Source organism: Chelonoidis abingdonii, chromosome 5 (assembly GCF_003597395.2).
Source record: "Chelonoidis abingdonii isolate Lonesome George chromosome 5, CheloAbing_2.0, whole genome shotgun sequence".
Classification (NCBI taxonomy): Eukaryota; Metazoa; Chordata; order Testudines; family Testudinidae; genus Chelonoidis; species Chelonoidis abingdonii.
The window spans coordinates 65,180,747-65,204,864 of NC_133773.1; positions in this window are offsets into that span (position 1 = coordinate 65,180,747).

Here is a 24,118-nt window from a genome sequence, read left to right on the forward strand (position 1 = left end):
ACACTTTTCTTGTTATTTGTGAAGATGAGATCCCTGAATAAAGGGACAGAAATCTAACTTGGGTGAGACTGACTGTCTATCCATCACCAGCTGGTGACTAGGGCCACTAGCATACAAAGGGTTACAACACAGATGCTCCCAAGTGGCATCTCAATATGAGTCAATGTCTACATGCAGCATTGTGTTAACGTTTTAGAAGCCATGGTGTATTTTACCATCTTGTGCCACAGGATGTATCATAAGGAATGTGGTCAATTCATAGAGACAGGAGTGCAGACTCACTGAAGCTTCAAAAAAATGCTAATGCTAATGTGAGGGAGACAACTTTTTGGGTGGCATCATGGTGAATGTTGCCACATCACAATTCAAACAAGATGTGTGTTCATGTCCATGAAAAGTGATCTGAAGATGTGATTTCTAACACTTCGAAGGAAAAAAAAGTAAGTTAATTACTGATTTAAAGATGTAAAATAGGATCACTGTTTACCTATGGTAATAGTGACTTGGTTTTATGTACTCATGCTACTTCCTAAGTCTTCTTTGCTGGGAACTCCATTGCCATCATTCTTTTCTAGCTACTATATCTTGACAGTATGTTCTTTCAAAACTATTATAACTTAGGTTTCCCTGGCAATTTTGTTTATATCCTACTAAAGAACAAATACTTCTCTGAGCACTATGTACTTACTCCTGCTCCTTCAGGAAAAAAACACTTTTACCTATTAAATGGTGACAGCATTTCCTTTTAAAGAAAACAATTTATTGTAGATTTAGGTGAAACACATTCCTGACTCTCAAGATAGATATTATCTATCCAACACAATGGAACTTACTCACAGGAGCAGAGCATTGCTTTTCAAAGGAAGGGAACCCAGAAAAGAGAGGCTCCAATACGCCTTTTTTTTTTTTTTTTTTTTTTCTCCTCTCTCCTCCAATGCCCTCTAGTGCTAATTGAAGATTTTGTTTTTAGCTATGAATGTGCAGGAAATGCCTACTAGAAACCCAGACATTTTGAAATGAATGAAATTTCTGGCTAGTTTATTAACTTAGTGCCAATACTGGGCTTCATTAGTGAGCAGAAGCCCCCTCAAAGTTAGCTTAAATTAACACCAGTTAGACTTGAAGCCACCATGTCTGGTTCGTCATTAATTCACACTTTTAGACTCAAATGTCCTGTTGAAGCAAAACTGAATGCCTTTGATATAAAACTGGTGTAAACCAGGAAGAAAGGAAAACACAAGTTCTACAAAGAGATGAAATGGAGTGTGCAAAGTCTCCTGTTTGCAAATTCCCTGCTTTTATATATTTTTTTTTTCAAATTAGATTTTCAGCATTTTTTTACACTTAAAAAATAGGTCTCTAATAGCTGGAAAAATCTTGCATCATGTTGAAGAAAGAATTACATAAAATGTCTACATTTTTAGACATACAGTGTAGCTTTTAATGCATTGATAAGCTGATACTCAGACCCGTTTTCTATAGCATTAAAAGCAAATATAATGCATTCTTCTATTAGAGTTTGAAAACAAGGGTTTCACTATTCTCATGAAAGAACTGTTCAGCAAAAGCAACAGGAAGCTGGGTGTCCAGTCTAGCAAAGAACATAGCCAGGAATAGGCTTATTTTAATTTCAAAAGGTATTTCTCATTCAAGTGTTGCTTAAGGCTCATGGTTTCAAAATGTCTCTGAAATAGGCAATATCTCAGACAGAAATTATGTGAGTAAAATTGGACAAAACAAATCCGAGACATTGTATATATGCAGTAGAATATACTGCTGGGTGAAAGAGATTCTTAGTGGTTTGTTCAGTAAATACTATGGTCAATACTGTAGGTTGGAGGTGTGGCAGGAGAATAATAGTATCTTGTATTTCCTATAGCATTTGCCATCCAAATGATCTCCAGCTGTGTGGCAATATACTGATAAATTAAACCTCGCAACGCTCGTAGAACAAGCATTGTTATGCCAATATTTTTGGATGGGGAAACTGAGGAACAAAAAAGCTAAGTGACTTTTCTCATTGAGTCTATGGTTGGGAACAGAATCCAGATCTCCCAATTATGTGACTTATCTACCAGATCACTATATTCAGAACTGTAACCCCCTTTGAAAAGCAAGAACTTTTTATTAAAGCTTTTTAGGTACTTCTGGACCCCCATTACCTTAGTATCTGAGCACCTCCCTGTCTGTAATGTAGCTATTCTCTCAGAAAGGAGAGAAATGTCCTCTCTTTTACAGATGGGGAACTGAGGCACAGAAATTGACTTTTCCTGAGTGATGTTGGATGTCCGTGGAAGAGCAAGGACTTGAACCCAAATCCCTCAGCACTGAACCATCTTTCCTCCCTATGTCTGTTTCTCAACTCTCATAAGCTTCATGGTAGTTTTCTGGTGTAAAAGCATCAGATCTGGGTGTGAGTATTTGTAATAGAACTTAAATTATGGTGTTTTAAAAATGCAATTTTTTTATAGTGATGTTGATTGCAAGACTATCATTGCAACAGGTTGTGTTATATTTTCTGGCCTTTCCTAATGTAAAAGAGCCAGTTTTACTACTATCACTTGTGCAATTGCAAGTTAAATTAACTTTCATAATTTAGCTTGTATTACATTAGCAATTAGATACCCCAATCAGATTGGAGCACTAGTATACTGAGTACTCTTCAAATACATAGTAAAAGATAGTCTCTACCCTGAAATGTTTCCAATCTAAAATGATTACATCCAAAAAGCTACATTAAACTAGGTAAAAGTTGCAAAGTCAAGCGCTCTGAATTTAGGAAATACCAGAATTCAAGTTGCCTGTGCATCTTATCTTGTCAACTTTGTGCATATAAATTATGATAGTCTTTTTTAATTACATCATGTTAATCTTTCTACAAAACCCCGGCTTCCTTCATAGCACAGGACGAATAGTGCTCGTTGAATGGGTAGCTGTTCTAGCTCTTTCTTCTTATTTAAATGTATTCTCAAATGCATACACCCAACCCTATGCACAAGCTTTGAAGCATTTATTTTCATAATACCCCTGTGAGGTATAATATTATCCCGATTTTACAGAGGAGGAAATGAGGCACTGAGAGGTCAAGGTCAATACTGCCCACTATTACTAGGGGTCTTAAATTGGACATACAATGCCTGGTTATTCTGTGTAAGAGAAAATATATATAATGTGTATATATAGCATTTGATGTGTTTAGACTAGACCTCCCACTGAGTTCGCTTGCAGTTTCCAGTGCTAAGCACTTCTTCAAATCAGAGACTCCAGTCAGACATCCAGAAAATGAGAAACATGCAATTAGTGGCCATCTGTGTAAAGTTGGAGTGACTTGCCCAGCACTACACATTAACTCTGTGTCAAAGGCAGAAATAGAATCCAATTTTCTATTTAGAATAGAATCCAATTGAATACCAGCATGGCATTCAACTTTCTGAATTCTAAAATCATCCTTTCTCTTCCCGCTGTCCCTGGCCTCATTTATTACACACCTTCCAACTTCTGCAGCAACTGAGGCAAAGATCCTAATGACAACAACTTCCTTCACTACATGTTCCTGACTTCCTCTCCAGAACAGCTTCCTCCTCTGCACTGAATGGCAACCTTTGCCTATCTCTTCTCTTGCATATCTTGAGTAGGTCCTGCAGGTGGTTGCTCCCTCCCCACCCCAGCCCTTCGGCTTGTCATTAGGCCCCTTCCTCATGAGCCCCTCTTCTTCCCCCATCTAGTCACCTCCAATATACCACCTAAGCAGGGTGTCTGCCATCCAATTGGTCTGTCTCCAACCCATGTTCCACACCACCCTGCATGAAAAACTTCAGCCCAAATTGTTAGTCTGGCAAAATTATAAGGCCATGTTTACAGTTTATACTGGAAAGTATTAGATAATCTTTACCATCAGTGTTGCAATAAGGTACCAAACATTTCTGTAAAAACAAACTGATGGTGTGAAAGAGAGAGAACAAAGGTAAAAGGAACATATAGTCATGGTGTCCTAGTCACGGTATCTTGTTTAATGCACAATATCTTGCATAGTCATTATCAGGTGGCGATTAGCATAGACATCACATCAAAAGATGGTCTTGAGAAGAATTTGAAGGAGGGCAGGATTGCTGCTTTACAGATTAGTTCTGGGATGTTCCATGAAGAGGGAGCAACATGTAAGCATGCACAAAGGTATGTTTGTTCTAATTTGTTCCTGTTGTATCTATTTGGACAGTAAGCACATATTGGCTCTGACTCAAAAGATTAATTGCAAAGATCACATTCATTGGTCTTGATTGCAGTTTATGAAGAGATTATGCTCATGACCTATTCTGTGTTAGTAATATGCATAGAAAAAATTGGCTGGAATGCAATGTAGCACTTCTGGGAGGCACAACACAGAAAAAGACATTCTAGGGGGAGGTAGGGGTTAAGGTTGTTTTTTTTTTTTTAAAGCCACTCCAGGGATTCTAGACTCATCCAAGGCCTAGTGCACAGCCCAAAGCAGCTCAGACACTATATAGCAGCTTGCCCCACTGTAGGGACTCCTTTCCCACACCCTGCCCTGCTTTCAGGCACCTCTACAGCTGTCCTATGCAGTGTAGTAGGGAAGAATCCCTCCTGATGAATTTTTGTTCTCTGACATGAGTGCTATTTGAAAACACCGGATAGGGCTGGTCCTGGGTGTGTTGTCACCTAGGGTTGGAAAAAGCTTTTGATGTGCCCCACCCCACCCAAAAGCAAAAATACCCACAGGGATTTGGCACTCCCAAATGAGACAATTTGATGCCCCCGAATCTTGGCACCTAAAGTGGCTGTCCTGATGGCATTGTGCTAACTAGAGCGTCCACTCTTCCAGTCTTTTGGCATCTGCTGAGCAGAGTCAGCCAATCATGTCTATTCTATATAGTATCTTGCTCCTCATTGTAGTATCTGAGTGCCTTGCTGTAGTGCATTAAGCAACGTGTCTAACATCTGTCATGTACGTGTTATCTCCTCCTGACTTCTGTGGGAGAACGTGTGATCGTGTGTGCTGTGTGGAAGGGGAGGCGGGTCATGGTTGTTTGGATTTATTTATACTACATATATATTGAGAAGTGAGACCTTGGAAAGTGTGGAAACTTCAAAGGCTATTATATTGAGACATGTTTGCTATGGGTGCGCAGACTATTAGGTCAATAAGTGGTATATGTATCTTTTTGTTTCTGACTTAATGTGTGTTTCCTGTGGAATCTGGAATCATTAGTGGGTAACTAATGCAAACCCCTAGATAGATAAACAAGACTGTAAAAATCCCACCCTTCAGGGAAAACTGCTTATACTGGTTCAGACAGTATTCAAGGGGCTCAGCAGACAAAAAACAAGAAATGGTATAAAGAAGGAGGCTGAGCTGACTGAAGGATGGCATGCTGTGGAACAAAGAACTAACAAACTTGTGTACAGATTTACAGGATCACATGTGGATGATGGGCAACACAGTATAGGTTTTAGATTGCTTATTCTGCTTTCTCTGTAATGCATCTAAGAAAGCTCTCTCTTTCACAGAGACCAGCTTTACGTTTATGATAGAGAGCTCTGTTGCTCCAGAGGAACAAAGTTGCTAACCACAGTTGTCGTCCTGGATTTTTAGGTAATCTTTTACATACCTTGGGCCCAGGCTATTGAGCACATTGAAGATAAGGACTGAGATATTGAACTTGATTCAATATTCTGTGTGACATGAGTATAGAGAACAGAGGACAGGTCTGATGTGCTCACAGTATCCTGTGTTCCTTAGGAGATGCATTGCAGCATCCGCACTAGTTGGAATTTCCTAAGAGCTAAAGGCTTCATGCCTAGGTACACTGTATTGCACTATCGATGGGAGGTGACCCAACAGTGACCTGGCCACAGTAGTACTATCAACTGGGATGGGACAGAGTCTCCTCATAACCAGAGATATGAGAGAGCATTACACAGAGATTGCTATGTGAGTGCTTAGCAACAGTGAGGAATCCAGGAGCCCTCTTAAGCTACAGACTGAATTGACCAATGGTGGGTGGGTACCTCCATCCAAAGGACACTATCATGGCTGCAAACTTCCCAGAATGATCTCCTCTTGCCCAGCTGCATCACCTCTGTCTTGCTCGGCATCAGCATCGATTGACTATTCATCAATGAGTAGATTTTGCCCAAGCAATGGGCCATCTATGGGTAGCGGAGTGGTTGTATGTGCTGATAGGATAGGATAGCTAGAGCTTTCTCTCCTCAAAAAAACCAGAGAAAGCTCCTAACTATGGAAATCTATGGGTGACTATTTTTGTGCTACCTGATAATTAGACTAATGCTTTGACTATTTAGGGTTTGTTTTTTTCAATTCAAGTTCATTCATGCACTTTGTTCTAGATTTTTCTGACCTGTGTTATCCCACAGGTGTATGGCTATTAAGGATTGGCAGTGGACTGGAACACAGGCTTAATGTGTAAGTTTATTGATAGAGTTGTGCCCTTAACATTAAAGTAGGATGTGGTGGAATGCATAAAATATATTTTATTTTGCTGTTTGAAAGTTCCTTTCTGAAAAGATATACCTTTGTGTCCTAAATTTTACAGTTTAGCAAAAAGCTTAGTGTAGCATCCTAGCAACTTAACCCAACAGTTCTTTTGACCAAACAACCTTTCTTCTTATTTTACATGTTTGCATATTTTTGTCTTGAGCTGAGTCTATGTTCTATACTTAAAATTTGACAGGATGGTTGATTATTATTTTTCTAAATGTGCTGCTGACATGTAACACAGCTCCATTTTGATCTCAAATTTTGAGAAACACGGGGTTTATTCTTCTAGGCTCTGGGTTAGAGGGTCATACAATTTATCTGCTGTTTATGGATGGTGTCTCTAGTCTCTTAATGCCCATAAAAACTGCATCTCTGGAAGGACCTCTTGCTAACACTGGACTGGTATAATTGAAGAATCCTCTCGTTTTCTCCTCTGAATGACTTAAAAAACCTACAACTAACTTCTATAAAGAAATCTGAACATCCGACAGAGGTCAAACTCTTAACCAATTTCTGATCCATGACAGTACAGTTAGATGGCCTTGTGGCCTCCTTGGTAGTTAGCACAGTAGGCTGAGTCCTGGAATGATGACACAGGCACGAGCTCAGTAACAAAACATGTATTTATTATTGTACCAGAGGACAAAGGCAGCTCCCCTCTGAGCTTCTGACTCCACAAACATGAAGGCAGGAAGCACACATCCCGCCCCAACCTTCCTCTCAGGATTATTTACTTTAGAGTGGGACACTCTGGGCCTGTACAATCTTTTAGGCAGTCGCCTAGGGTGCTGGTGTTTGGGGGGGTGCCATTTTCTTCAGCAGCGACTGCAGCAGCCAGATCTTCAGCCGCCCTGTCGCCGCTGGCATTTAGGCGGAGGGAGCTGGGGCAGGGGAGCACAGGGAGGGCTGCCTGCAGCAAGTAAGGGGGGGGGCAGCATGCAGGAGAACTCCCCGTCCCAGCTCACCCCTGCCCTGCCTCCTCCCCGAGCACGCCGTGGCCGCTTCACTTCTCTCACCTCCCAGGGTTGCAGCGCCAATCAGCTTAGGCCACAGCATGCTTGGGGTGTTCGTGCACGGAGCAGGGGTGAGCTGGGGCAGGGGGAGGGGTGCTTCAGCAAGGGGGGTGCCTCAGGACAGGGGCGAGAGGGCGCAAGGTGGAAGTTTTGCATAGGGCACGAAACATCCTTGCACCGGCCCTGCACCCAATCCTCCAGTCACCCCCGCAGCACAGGGGCTGCTGGGCATGGACAGGCCCCAGTGCTGCCTGCAGGGTTTCAGCAGGGGTAAATGGTGAAGCAGGGGCTCAATATGACATGGTGCCAGGGTTACGCTGACCCCCAGGAGCCCTGAACTGGGAGGGACCTGCTGAGTGCAGTGTCTGCTGCTGCTCATGGCATTTCTCTCCTTGACTTGTGGCAGCCCCACAATCCTCCCCACAGTGCAAGAACCTTCCCCTCTGCAGCTCCTGCCACCCAATGAGGTAAACTGGAGAGGGGCCGAGGGAGGGAGCACAGCGAGGGGGGATGGGCTGTGTGATGCTGGCAGACCAGGTGCCAGCTCTTGCCAAGGCTACAGGCGTCAGCTGAGCACTGACAAATACATAGCTGGAAACCTGACCAGCTGACCTGTAGGTCAGTATTGTTCAAGACAGCTGTTACGCTTGTAAAGCTGGGTTTAGACTCTATGGAATGCTTGTAAGTTGCTGCATTTCACTTGTACTGTTTGTATCCCATGCTATAAGGTGATATGTAAGTTTTGCTTAATAATTGTAAAAGTGCCTGCTCTGAACCTATGAACCCAGTCAGGCAGAATGGTTCCCCCCCTATTCGGAAGAGCTGTCAAAAACAAAATGGGCCATTATGGAACATCATGATCCAAAGAGATGGCCCTCTACACCCATGAGGGTGCTACGAGTTAGAAAGCCCATCCCATCAGCTTGAATGCTGGAAGAGGGGAATAAAACAGAGACACAAGAAATTTTCTCATCTTTGCTGTTTGGACTCTCACAGGGCTGGAGCTAGGAAAGAAGGAGCAGAGAGACCCAAGTCAAGCTGGGTTGGCCCTAAAAGGCATTCAGTAGACAGATTACTACAGTTCTGCCACATTTTGGAACCATAGACTGTAACTCATGTGTGTATACACGTTACCTGCAAATATCTCGTTTCCTTTTCCTAGTTAATAAAGCCTTAGTTTCCAATTGGATTGGCTACAAGCATTGTCTTTGGTGTGAGATCTGAGGTACAAATTGACCGGGGGTAAGTGACTGGTCTCTTGGGACTGGAAGCAACCAGTATCTTTTGTGATCTTTGGTGTATGGCAACCAGCTCTCACTAGCCCAGCTTTCCTGGCTGGCAATATAGACTGGAGCCCCAGGGAACTGTCTGTGGCAAGACTGGTGTAGTTCTTCAGGAGTTCACGTTTGTTAACTGGTTGGTGATATCTAATTATAAAACATACAGCTAATTTGGGGTGTATGCCCTGCATACTGACAGTCTGCCCTGAGCCTGGCACTCATGGTCATGAGCCACTCCAGGCAGTGTGACAGGACGGGAACCCAGCGAGGGGGAAGGGCTGTCGCACTGGTGGGGGCAGGGACCATTGTAGCCAGTTGTTTCTGTGATCCATTTCACTGATTGGCTGGCAATTTGGTCTCACACCTTGACTGGGTCTTCAGTGAGAATGAGGGGATTCAGAGGGCTCTCCCCCCACCCAGTCTGGCTCTCTTCCCTTCTGGCCCCTCTAATTATTGCCTCCAACCCAGGCTCCCCTCCCTGTTGCTGAGTCACTGTTCAGGCTGCACTCATCCTAGCTCCCCACTCTGCTAGAAAGCATGTGACTAAATATTTACATGACATTTTTTGGATCCTTTTTCTTTGTTCATGGTAATGCGGAAACCATCCATCACTCCTGCCAGATTATTTTTTCTTTACCGCATTCAACAAGTCATTCTCGTTCCACATTCCTATGGGTCTTGATTGTTGTAATGCAGCGCAATTCACAGTGTTCTGTTGGGATAGTCAAATAAGTTTACTCGCTCAGGTCAGATATTGTTTCTATAAGCAAGTGAGAGATTGACACTTTTTTTTTTTTTTTATTTTAAAAAAAAAATTCAACCATTTCAGAAGAAAGATAAGATCATATGAAGCTGCCCAAGTAAATCCTTTGGAAAATGTCTTCCATTTTATGTTGCTTTATGCATAGCTGCAACTAAATCTTTATTATGCTGGTGTGTATGTCCACCTGTATTTTGATTTATTAAAAGCTACCTCTGCCCATCACATAAGTCACAATGGTAGACCAGAAGCCAGGTGGAAATATTTTTGGGTCTTTTCTATACCATAGTCTGTTACGTCTGTTTGTCTACTACAGCGACATGAGCAGGGGTGAGTGTAAACTAGTGTTCTTTTAAAAAAACCTTGACAGCACTTTTTTTTTTTTTTTTTTTTTAATCTACCTCTTAGTACCTTCCCCCCTTCCTCGACCCCCCCCCCACATAGTAAAACAAGTCTATTAAAAACAGTCCTTAGCAATAGAATACCAGCTTGTATTCACGAGCCACGGGACATACATAATAGAATTAGAGGGTATCTGGGTACATTATCTCATTTTAAAACAAAAAGTGTCCCAGAAATTGTTAAGCAGAATTGAAGTCTGACCTTTTGCTATCTAGAATTCCTAATGAAAAAGCTGAAGTGGGAATGTACTAGCTAAGAGTACAAAGAAGCTGAGTGAAAAAACAAACTGATATACTTATTCATTTTTTATTTTAAAACTATGCCCAGCTCTCTCTTGATCAGTCTTACAAAGTCATTATGCTAGTTTCATAAAGATTCCAGAGGAGAAATGTCCAAACATCTCCTGGTGAACTTTACTTCCTCCTCCCACACCCAAGATTTGACTCTTTTTTTTTTTTTTTTTTTACAAATTATCTGCAAACAGATTGTAATAGTTAGTTAATCATAAATGTATCTGAGCTATAGATACTCAAAAGCAGCAAAGAATCCTGTGGCACCTTATAGACTAACAGACATTTTGGAGCATGAGCTTTCGTGGGTGAATACCCACTTCATCAGATGTATGTCTGGATTACAGATCCAGTCTGACACAGCTACCCCTCTGATAGATTACTCAAAGACTGTGAAAAGTTCATGAACATTCAGAATTCAATTTATGATCCTTGAGATTGCTCACCTAAATTGCATGGTAAGGTTTCCCTTGCCTTACTGCATGACTTACCTTTTTAAATAGGAGTATCTGGCAAAATCAGTGGGGTGTTTGAATGTCTTGGGGGGGGGAAATTGGGGAGCACTTTAGGGGGAGAGGCAAAAATGGAGATGAGCAAATTTATCCCTCTTGAAATTACACTGACTTCAGAGGGCTCACATCAAGGATCGATTAGGCCTACTGTGTTTACTTTTTGTTAGATTTTTCTCTTGCTCATTCTCTTCCTACCACTTCTCTTTTTTTTTTTTTTTTTGTTACTTCTTTCCACAATTTCTCCTGAATACATTGTTTCAAAAAGCAAAGTATGGGTCCATGTTGTGGCTTTCAAAGTTCAAAATTTGGCAGAACAGGTTTATCTTTGCCTGCTGTAGAAGCTCGAAGACCCACAATCAAACCCTAAAGTGCAGTAACACCATTAGACACAATCACTGACTCCAAATTAAAAACCAGAAAAAGAATAGACACAGGAAATTAACTGAGCAAGGAAACAGTCACCCTTTTCAATTAATTTATTCCTGGATTTAACAGGATAATTACCATATGCATTTTCTTGAGTTATTCTGTATTAAATATTGTTGTTTTGTAAAGATATATCTTTGTACATTCTATTGGGTGGTGGTTTTAAATACTGGTGCATTGGCAATACAATGTAAAATGCAGACTTAAATGTGTGAAGAAAATTTTGTTGCACATTGTCTTTATTACAGAATCTTAAATAGGAAATAGTGATGATGAATTGAAATAACTTCAGCATAATGAAGGAATTGTATTTTCCTGTGTTTTGAATTCTAGCAAGGCAATAATATCTGCTGGGTTTCAACATCAGTGTGTAAGCACTTGTGATGCTTTTTTTATGACTGCTCCTGGCAAGGTTGTTATATTATTCTCCAAGGCAACTCTTAATGAAAATTCTGTCAGCAATCAGATGAAAATCTAAAAATATTTAAGTAGATGAAGGTTTTTCACCTTCTAGACATTATCAGCAAGAAAAGATGCCTGGAGTTTCGTACTGCATATTTTTATTAAGCGTTTTACATTGTTGTGTGCTCCATGAATTGTTGCTATTGTCCAAAAATATACAAGCTCCCTATATTTTAGATTTACAAATATTTTCCATTGTCTGTTTTTTCCATATTTGTCTTTTTAGGTGAACATTTTCAAAAAATCTCACCTAAACCATTTTAGTTAGTTAGTTTTAGTTTAAAAAGCCAAGTTAGGAAAAGAGTTGGTTCAGTCTATAAAAATGTTTAAGCTACAGCATAAAAACAGCTGTGATCTAGCTGATTATTTTGAATGTCATGGCAAATTTTCAAGCGTGTCCATTAATTTTGGAGGCATTCACTTTTTGTGTGCTCAGTTGTCAAGATCTAGGTGTCGCTCAGAAAGGCTGAACAACCACAACACTGAATTAATTTGCAGTTGGGAATGCTCAGCACATTCAGAAAATCTGGCCCCAGGTGTCTCAAGCTGGGCCACCAAAAGTTGAGAGAGCCAAAATAAGTGGACATTTTATGACCTTTAATTTCTGTGGTGTTGTGGTGCTTTATATATCATGTTTATAAAGCACTTTAAGATCCTCAGATTGAAGGCACTATAGAAAGGAAAAATATTAGTAAAATCTATCTGAAGATCACACTTATTGTATATTTTGCTGCTTCAATAAAATATGCAAAAAAGAATTTTCCGTTATGTTTGACAATGAAGTGCTCCTTTAAAACTAAACCAATCGGATCATTTCTTTTATTGGATGTTACAGTGAATGATCTTACCGTAATAAAACACAAAGAATCTATTTCCAATGCTCGTTACACTGTTGTATATATTATAATCTGATATGTTTTTGGGTTACTCGGTGATTCCCTAAACAAGTAAATGGTTAAAGAAATTACTATGTTATACTAACCAACTTTCAAGCTTCAGAGATCTCCTCTCCTTTCAGAGATGGAGAAGGAAACCTGAGTGTCCAAGCTAAAAACAAGGTGAGACAGATGGTTAAGCATAAGGGGTTTATATATGTTGTTCAAGACCACTTAATCCCCCCCTCATTTTAACACCCCTGCAGTTATAGGACAATGGAGGGGTAATAGGCAGCAGGGTGTGTTACAAATTGTTGTAATGGGACACAAAACCAGTGCCTCTGTTAAGTCCATGGCTTTTAGTGTCCCGCAGAGTTACGAATTTAAGTTCCGGGCTCATCTCTTGAAAGTGTTGTGCAGGTTTCCTTTGAGATTGAGGACTGAGGGATCAGATTATAGACGGATCACTTTTTGAAAATTGTTCGCCCATTGATAAAAGGGTGGTTTTTGTTTTTTATCACTTTTTCTGTGTAAGTTCATTTGAGAACGTAGCAGTTGTCTGGTTTTACCTACATAGTTGTTGGGGCATTTGACGCACTGGATGAGGTACACCACATGTTCTGATAGGTGATCTTGAAATATGTGTGGTGGGGGGAAAGATGAGACTTCAGGCTGAATTTTCAGGCCTCTGACTTTTTTGGTTGAGGCAATCTGAGAGGGTGGGGGGAGATCGTGCGTGCAGGAACAGCAACATAGACAGAGGTGTAAGTAGATATTAGGGATGGGTGAATCCATGAAAGACTAGAAAGTTTTTTCTAAATCTAACATCAAATACATGTAAAAGTATTGTAAATGTGGTGTTCGTAAGTGTGTTTACTGTATATTTTAAATTGCAGTTTGATTCTAATCTGGGTTAGGATCAGCTAGCTTTAAGTGTGAATATCTATATCATGAAAATTTCTTTTCAACTCAATAAGAATGCTTAGTTGTGTACACTAACAATGTACAGGAGGTAATATATCTTTGCCTGAAATCTACCCATGTAAAGAAAAAATGCATCTTGCCCACGAATCATCTGCCAAAAATGATTTGCTGTATTGCAAAAATTCTATTTTCTTGTGGTAGTGCTACTTCTGATATTTTAGCCTTTTGGACTGGATTCTACAATTTTGAGCAACCTCCTAAGTGCCCTCAACTCCCATTGAAGTATACTAGCAGATAGGGTGGGTTGGAAGAATGCAGCAAAGTACTAGTATTAAGTCATCGGAAGCATTAACTTTATAAAATACTTATATAAAATATAGCCAAAAGTCCTTGTATATTGTAGAAAGTAAATAGAAAAAATGGAAGTTGCAAACAAAATCAGAGATGGTAGAGGTATTTCCATAAAGATGTAGTACTGTAATTATAGCTGGTCCCAAAAAAAGGGGGAGAGAGGAATCACATGGGGGAGGACATTCTGGCAGTTTTAAAAATATCGAAGTTCGAAATTTTAGATGTTTTGAGACGATCATTGGTTGAAAAGCAAGGGGGGGAAATGTGAAATTTAATCAACTTTTCCTTTTATTTTTCAATGTCTAGTTTTCAAAATTAGAAATATAATCAATATCATGTCTTGTTTTTGTTTTTTGTTTTTCTTTCCAAATGTCAACCAACTAGTTCTATTGGAAACCATTGACATACCTCTCACCTCTGACATATTGACACTTGCATCTCTGTAATTATAACTGGTGGCTGGTGATTAGGAGTTAGGTTAGAAGATGCTAAAGGGACTTTGGGAGGTTCTTAAGTGGGAGCAGATTGGGTTGAGGTGGTAGGTAAAAATGAGGGGGTATGAAGGAAATGGTGATGTATATGGTTTGTGGGAGAGATGGTGGAGTAAGAGTTTCATTGGAGGGGACAGATTGTAATTAGGGGAGAACACTGAAAGGATCAGAAATAAAGACTGTCTTTTTACCATTATGAATCTTACCCTAAAGTGTCCCAGTTTTTTCATTCAGAAAGGCAGAGAACTGGATAAAGCATGAGGGCACTCCTTTTTCTTCTTACCTCCCCACCAACATTCATTATCCCTCAGCAAAAAGCTTCCCAGTGACACTCTTGACCTCTGAATCACAACTTTTCACTTTGAAAAGTTTGCCACATGCAGCTTCACCACTTATTTGGGACACCAACCACTGCTGTATTTAGTACTTCAACTAAATGATATAACATGGTGAGGAGAGAAACAGATACATTGCTAGTTCTTTAAAGGCTCCCAATCTACTGGTAAATCACAGTAAGTGGGGAAGTGCACACATGAACTCACTGCCACATCCCCTGATAAATTACATTTACTTGTTCTGCCCCATAAGATACAAGTCTACTGGGACTTAGGAAACTTGTAAAAATATCATCAGTGATGTGATGAGAAGAAGAGGGGAAATTCTAGAATGACCTTCTCAAACTAGCATGAAGCTGAGGGCCACTGGTTAAAAGAGCTGCTCAGCTACCAGTGTGTTTCAAAAGCTGAACTTTATTTTAGGGGTAATACAATAGAAATCATTAGAATTGTACTAGAGACTTTTTTTTTTTCCTGAATGGTTTCCTGTGAGTCATAAAGTGAGATTAAGCTAACATATATACTTCTATTTACCAAATACCAGCTGTGCTGCTTAAAATGCATACAACAGCATTTTAAAAAGCAGGTTACCTTTTAGCGATAGCTGACAACTTTATATAATTCACAGGCTCTCATTCGGGAGTGAGAACTACCTTCCATTTCTTTATGACTAAATGGGATTGAAGTCCTGCTTTCTTCTGCTTGTAAAATGGGGCCACAGCATAGAAAAGGTTGAGAACCCTTGTTCCATTTAACAGTTGTAAATTGGTTTTCGTACAAGTAATTCCACATATCACAGATATCTGCCTTCCATGCATCTTGATGGATTATAATCTGATATTGTACAAACAGGGCCATGCAAGATTGCAGTGAGTAGCTGTAGGATATGCTGAGTAGAATGCACTTCTGATACCAACATAGCAGATCCCATCTATTGGTCTGCATCCTGCATTTTGGGGTTACACCTGGGGTTGCAATAGTGAAAGGAGGAATAGTTGCCATGAACCTGCATGTCATGCTTGTGTCACATTTCTTGGATTCACTTACAGCCATGTTCATGCAATATTGCACATCTTGACTTATATGTAGAGACTAGGGAACCCAGCTCCACATTCTGTAGATGGCTCCTCATTACGTGGAGACCCTGTTTATGAAGGCTCACTGAGATAATTCTACACCATGATGTCAATTACTCTATTGTGTGCTGGATGTGGGCTGGAAGGCAGACTTTTAGATCAAGTCCCCACTCTTCTTCTTTTTGTAAGTTTGAATGTAATTTATATAAATTATTTTTTTTAAAAATCTGTTCCTTGTGGTGCCCCTATAACAAGGTGCTTTATACTGCACAATGCTGTGGACCCTCTGCATGGAATCCCCAAATCTTGTTCCTCTCTCTGTAACTAAACATTGCTATGGTATCATTTCTATACTACCCACTCACACTATTTTTCAAACTTTGAAACAAATGTCTGCATTTGGGCAGGCTGCATTAGCCCCCACAAGATGAATGTTTTGGAAAATTGAGTGTGTGGAAGTTGAAATTTTGTTTTGAAATATTTGTAACCATTCACTTTAATATATTGATAGTGAAATAAGAGGTAATTACAATTAGAAATCCAGGTAAAAAGATGCAAAATTGTTCTTTGAATTCTTAAACAAACTGAAACAAAAGGAGTGAGTTTTTTCCAAACATGCATAATCTTCAGGAACAACCCGTTTTGCACCCCCACTGCCTCCCAAAAAAAAGAAACCCAAACCACAACAATTCTACATTTCAGTATCAATTATTTATTGTAAATGTTGCTCAATTTCTTGTTTTTTGTCTTTTATGTTCTGCATGTCTTCCTTTTGAACATTTTCTCTAACCATCTTCTGCTAAAATACAGAAAGAACAGACAAAATGAAAATTTGACAAAAGGTCTCCAGCCTCTTCATATACAGGAACAGAATTTGAATCTATTGGCAAAAAGAATCACTTTTAATGAGATCATATCAATTAATATTTGGGAGAAATGAGATGATATAGCTGTTACTATTTAAGTTTGTTTAATATTTCTCATTTTAGCTATTCATTTTCAAACATATTAATTTTTAACGAATCTAATTAACCAGATTAATTATTACTACACTATCTTCAGGGATATTTACTAACCTAGGTGATTCTCAAAAACCCAACATTCATTCTTTCCTCTTGGCAAAGTACCATGTTTAATATGAATTTTAGATTGAAGGACATCCTCCCAGTATGAAAATTAATCTCAAACGATTAAAAAAAACATATTGAGAGAATATAACATAGTAATCATGGGTACTTTGGAGACTACAAACCCAGCGTTGAGAGCTTTATTAATGCTCAGTTAAGCATAATATGATCTTGGTCCTAGAATAAGAACAAGAAGATTTAGGGCCAATTAAGAACTCAGAGAATATGAAGATGCGTTGTTATGATGGGTGCAAAACTAACACATCACCTGTGTGTGTGTGTGTGTGTGTGTATATATATATATATGTGTGTGCGTTCGCTCTCGCGCTCTCTCTCTCTGTCACGCACACACACACACACAAGCATGTTCGACTATACCTTTCTCTAGAATAATCTTCTTTATTCAAAAATCTACTGCCTCTTTGAATGCATAAATGAAGAGTTCCTACTATATATTCTTAGGTCTAATGAGCTATACACTGACAGAGTGAAACTGGGGAAGTGATGTTCTTCCCATTATCCTGACTATTCATAGCATCAGTTACAGGGAAAGAGGAAACACTGCATGATTTATGTTTAAATAGGCATGAGTTATCCAGGTTCAATGCAGTACTGTATGAAGAATGCTGATGCCTTGTGAGGAAGTCAGTAGGACTAGGATCATTTGGCAAAAGTGATTTCAGATGTTTGTCATGGAGCATTTGGATTCTGACAGGTCAGGCACCCAGGGAAATTAGCATTATTTCTTTGAGTGTACCCAGAATGAGAGATGGAGGATGGGTATATTTATCCAATGTATCTTCCAGGAAACACTCATGAGCACTCTGGAGGGTGACTAGATAAAATACTGACTAGATAAAATACTGAATAGGTGTATGTCTTCTGTAAAGCATGGGGGAGTTGGCAGGGCATGCCCTTATGCACATGAATGCGTGTCTGTGGGGGGGTAAGTAGCTGCTCAAATAGTATGAGAAACAATTGTAGAAAATGTCTCTTGCAGAGCTGTTGAATAGACAGCTGATCAAAACATGTCAACTCCATGCAAAAATCTTCACTTCCCACTACATAAAAAATTCAAACCACAGCAAACCATAGGAGGCTGATCTATAGGAGTACATGCTGCATCTGACTAAGTGCTTTGATAAGCTAGCTGTGGGAGGTACATTTGTGAGCCTCTATTGCATGGTTGCTAAGAGCCTAAATGAAGACAGCTGTGATGACTTAGTGCTAGCATCAGCAGGAGCTAAAATTCTGTCTGCTACATCAAAGCTGTTGTTGACATCTGAAACTGAAATATCACCAAGATACCTAAAGTAGATCTGCATTCCTTTTTTCATTTTCACCAAGACAAAAAATGTTGTTTTCCAAGACACTGTGTGTGGGGGCAGAAGGGGGGTATATATGTAATAATAATCTCTCTCTCTCTCTCAGAAAATAACACCTAGAATATAGAAACAGCAAGTGAGATCAAGACTAACAGAGTTCATGAACTTACCTATTTCTTATTTGAAGGATAGGTCCGTCAATGCCTATTGGGGAGGCATGGTGTCCCTAGCCTCTGTTTGCCAGAAGCTGGGAATGAGCGACAGGGAAGGATTACTTGTTCTGTTCATTCCTTCTGGGGCACCTGGCACTGGCCACTGTTAGAAGACAGGATACTGGACTAGATGGACCTTTTGGTCTGACCCAGTATGGCTGTTCTTATGTTCTTATGAGATAATGAGAATGTACTGGAATCAGAAATACAGTAAAATAGGGGTTGGGGGGAGAAATATTAAAGTAATGAGCATACTATTGAATTGGCATAGCATATATGCAGTTATCAAAATTCCATGGGATGCAATAATCTGACTTTTTCCTAATATGATATATGGGGCCAAATCTTCAAAAATCTCTCATTTTATGTGTGCAATGAATGAGTGTGCAAATGTATCAATAAGGTACTTCTCTACAAAGTGGTTGGTGTACAGCCTCCTGGGGGGTGGATAGGGGCTGATTCAGTCTTTACTGTAGCTTATAGCAGCCCTGACAGATGCTCTGAATTGCCCTCCAGCTGCAACAGACTATTCACTAACCAGGGCTTGCTGGAGCACAGTGTGCTCTGTCCAAACTTCTCATATCTGGCATGTTCCCCATGCCAGGGGCTGAGTAGGAAGCTTATAGGGGTTGTGACTGGAGTTGCCAGCTGTCTTTTTAGCTAGTCACTTATATACAGGAGCTATGATGGGGGCCAAGGATTGAGCCCTATATATCTAAATAATGGATGACTATCTGAGTGCATGTGAATACCTATTATTATAAACCATTCATCCTGGGTGTTGGGGGTATGTCTATGCTGCATTTGGGAGGTGTGATTCCCAAACATGTAGGTAGACTCATCCTAGTTCTGCTCACACTAACATGCTAAAAATATCAGGGTAGCTCTTGCAGCATAGGGTAGCCTCTTGAGCTTGGACCAGGAGGGAGGCAGCATCATACTAAGGCAGCAAGCCTCAGCTGTCATCCCTGCAGCAGTGTCCACACTGCTATTTTTAGTGTACAGACTCTCACTCGCTCTTCTCACTCGATCTACCTGCTCTGGGAATGCTACCTCCCAGCTGCAACCTCCCAGCTGCAGTGTATTAGGCTCTGTCTACCCTACAAACTAGGGGTGAGATTCCCCTGCTCATGTACACATTCCCACTCTAGCTCTCATTGAGTTAAAGCAAATATAAATAGCAGTGTTGCTGCAGTAACACTAGTAGCAGCAGTGGAAACACGGCTCAGCCATGCCTCCACTGGCACTCCCTTTGCTACTGCAACTACGCTGCTATTTATACTCTCAAGTATGTGCACATGAGCTGGGAAATCATTACTCCCTTTATTTATAACGTAGCCCTAGTCTTAGAGGCAAACTGTGCTATGACTAGTTATATAGCAAAGCCTTCAAAATAGTGGAAAGAGAAAATCCTGGCCTATAATAAATACCCTGAGTCTCTTCGATGCATAGTTCAGTAATTAGGCCTCATACTTCTGATGGGTTTTTGGGTGCTGCATCCAAAGTATAGCAAAGCAATACAGAATACATAAAAGGTATACACTTGAACAATGTAAATGTCCCACCTGTTAGAACCGTTAGTTGAAATTATCATATACAAATGTTCTATGGGTTTTTAATCAATTATAAGCCAAATGAAAGCCCAAATTATTTTAGTTAATGTATCGTTCATGAAAGATTCAGAAATTTAATGAAATCCTTTCTAGCTACACGAGAGAGGCCCGTCATAGGCCTACGGCAACCAATTCATTTAATGAGTTAATAAACCATTTATGTTCACTTCCACTATGAGCTGGATTCAAATCTGCATTCTAAGGATGAAATCCCTTTTACATTTAGGATGCATATAGAGGCAGAATCTTACTAATTGTTGATTTGTCAGAATTGCTGTAAAATGCCTTTTTAGGTTAGGAATTCAATAAGTAAAGTTAACATTCCAGTGTCTCTTCCCTTCTCCACCTTCCATCTCTACATGAAACTCAGATTATAATCACAGTCCTGAAGAAGTTATATAAATCTTAATTATGATACTATGTTAGGGAATATTGTATTTATACAGTTTTTATTATACTGTTCTTACTCTGGTCTTTGGGCATTAATATAGCACATGTTCAAATTAACAGAACTTTGTCTATAAATTGGCACAAATCCAATGGAAATCTGAGCCCCATATCTGTCCAAATCCCCTGAAATAACTTTTAAATCCAACTTCATTAATTAATTACTCCCATTTGGGCTTCATGATGTCCTCAGGAAAGGCTCTAGTTTATCACTGTAAAACTATAAGGAAAGATTTTATTGTAGCATATATGTAATAACGATCAAGGGAATATGCTTTTCACAGTATCTGGTTTCAATGATATTTTGAATGGGATTATCTTGAGGGGGAACAATGTTTTTAGTATTTTCAAGGGGATAAAAGGAATAAACATAGCTTACTGGCAAAAAGAGAGATCTCTCCAGTGAATTCTTCGGGTCACAGCCTGCTGGTAATTTCACTTCGTTACATAACACTTTTAATCATAGCCTTATCACAGTCACTATATAGTTCCTTATTGTAACAACAAGGGGACTGTGAAAGATTCTCCAGATCCAGAGAAAACATTTTCTTTTTACAAGAAGTGGCATTTTTTTTTTGTTTTTGAAAATGGCTTCAGGAAAACACTTTCCAACTGACATTTTATGAAATTACAAATCCTGGTGACAAGGGGAAAGGAATGCAGTGCCAAAGATGAGAATATTGCTGGAAACGCAAGCACTGACAGTGGCAATGTCAAAGATAAAGCTAGTAGTAATTTTCTCAAATCAAATATAAATATTTGGAGGCACAAGCTCTAAATCAAGACAGCAGGATGTAGTCTCATTTTCTGTCTGCCTAATCTAATATTAGTCTTATATAAAACATGTTCATCACTTTAGTATCTGAGAGCCTCAGAAAAATGATCCCAATAACAAAATTAGTCCTGCAAAGGGTATAGTTTAATCTAGTTTCCTCCCTATTTAACTTAAAATCCTTATCCGCTTCTTCCTTCCCATTGAAGAGACTCAGGGGTAATAACGTTATGGGCTAATACAAGCAATTCTAGAATTTTATTTCAAAAAGAGGGTTTTCTGTTCCCATTGTTATCCAGGATATATATGGAAATATATACCCTTAACTTAAATTGCTCTGTTTTCATTTAGCAGTGAAGTAGTGCATACACTTTCATATGAAGAGCTTCTAACCTTCAGATCCATATTTTTCACAGTTCTGCCTGAATTTCCCTTCCTCTTGCAGTCAACGGTAAAAACCCATTTATTTGCCTGGTACAGGATGAGGCTATAAAGCCTAGTATTCTATGTTGTGGTATTATACCAGTGGGTGCATAAATGTTGTAAATAGGGCTGTCAATTAATTGTATCTAACTCATGCAATTAACTGCGACTAAAAAAATTAACCGATTAATCTCACTGTTAAACAATAGAATACCAATTGAAATTTATTAACTAATTTTGGATGTTTTGTACACTTTCAAATATATTGATTTCTATTGCAACACAGAATATAAAGTGTACAGTGCTCACTGTGTAATAAAAATAATATAAATATTTGCACTGTAAAAATAGACAGTATTTTTCAATTCACCTCATACAAGAACTGTTGTGCAATCTTTGTTGTGAAATCGTAACTTACAAATGCAGATTTTTTTTTTGTTTGTTACATAACCGCACTCAAACAAAACAATGTAAAACTTTAGAGCCTACAAGTCCACTCAGTCCTACTTCTTATTTAGCCAATTGCAAAGACAAACAAGTTTTTTTACATTTACGGGAGATACTGCTAACTGCTTCTTATTTACAATGTCACCTGAAAGTGAGGAGGCATTCATGTGGCACTTTTGTAGCCAGCATTGCAAGGAATTTGTGCCAGATATGCTAAACATTAATATGCCCCTTCATGCTTCAGCCACTGTTCCAGAAGACATACTTCCAATGCTGATGATGCTAAGCGTTTTTTTTTTAAATTCTTAAATTTGTGATTGAACTTCTTGCAGGAGAATTGTACGTCTCCTGTTCTGTTTTACCCACATTCTGCCATATATTTCATGTTATAGCAGTTTCAGATGATGACCCAGCACATCTTTGTTTTTAAGAACACTTTCACAGCAGATTTGGCAAAATGCAAAGGAGGTACTAAAGTGAGATGTCTAAGAATAGATTCAGCACTTGACACAAGGTTTAAGACTCTAGAGTGCCTTCCAAAATCTGAGAGGGATGCGGTGTGGAGCATGCGTTCAGATATCTTAAAAGAGCAACACTCCAATGCAGAAACTACAGAACCCAAACCACCAAAAAAGAAAATCCACCTTCTGCTGGTGGCATCTGACTCAGATGACGAAAATGAACATACATTGGTCTGATCTGCTTTGGATAGTTATCGAGCAGAACCTGTCATCAGCATGGACGCATGTCTTCTGGAATGGTGGCTGAAGCATGAAGGGGTATATGAATCTTTAGCGCATCTGGCACGTAAATATCTTATGATGCTAGCTACAATAGTGGCATGTGAATACCTGTTCTCACTTTGAGTTGACACTGTAAACAAGACGTGGGCAGCATTATCTCCTGCAAATTGTAACCAAACTTGTTTGTCTGAGCAATTGGCTGAAGTAGGACTGGGTGGATTTGCAGGTTCTAATGTTTTTTACATTGTTTTATTTTCAATGCAGTTATTTTTTGTACACAATTCTACATTTATAAGTTCAATTTAATGATAAAGAGATTGCACTACAGTACTACTTCTGTTTTTACAGTGCAAATATTTGTAATAAAAAGTAAATATAAAGTGAGCACTATACACTTTGTATTCTGTGTTTGTAATTGAAATCAATATATTTGAAAATGTAGAAAACATCTAAAAATGTTTAAATAAATGGTATTCTATTATTTAACACTGCAATTAATTGCGATTAATGATTTTAATCGCTTGACAGCCCCAGTTTTTAAATCAACCTAACTGATGCATAGTTTAAGTTTTTAAGATGGTTTGAAAGGATCTCCTCTCAAAATGATTGGTTAAATCCTGGAGGCAATTCTGTTGATAATTTTAAATTAACTATAATAGTGAATAAAACTTCTTTACTCTACAGTGGGTCAGTGAGTCATAACTGCCTTGCCTTATGTGATTTTATAATTTTAATTCATTAATGACCTTGAGAATAATAAAATTAAATAATGTAAACATACAGAAGTTAAATTGAGATGCACCATATAAGAATATTCAACACTTTAACTTTAGAAACTGTAATATAATTCTTCCTAGTATAGTAGTACTATAAAGGTATCAGGCATTTATAGAAAAACATCCTTAGGGAATTGTATATAAATGCCATCAGTTTACAAGCAGATATTTACGGCTAACAGAGCTGATCCTATAAGTTAATAAGTGCGAAGTAGGCAAGCAGTCAAGATTCAGGCTGAGCACCAGGAATTCTTAAACTCTAAACCTGGCTCTAACATTTATTCCCTTTGTAGCCTGCTGCAAGTTGCCTAACATCTCTACCTACATTTTCCCTTTCTAATATGGAGATAATAATACTTAAGCTACCTCTCGTGGGAGTTGTTATGTAGGTAAGAGCTCTGAAAATGCAAATGCCTATACAAATGCTGACTAGTATCATTATGGCGGCTCCATAGGTAAAATTTATAAATATATTTGAATGATGTAAACATGCTGTGTATCTAATATTAAAAACAGAGA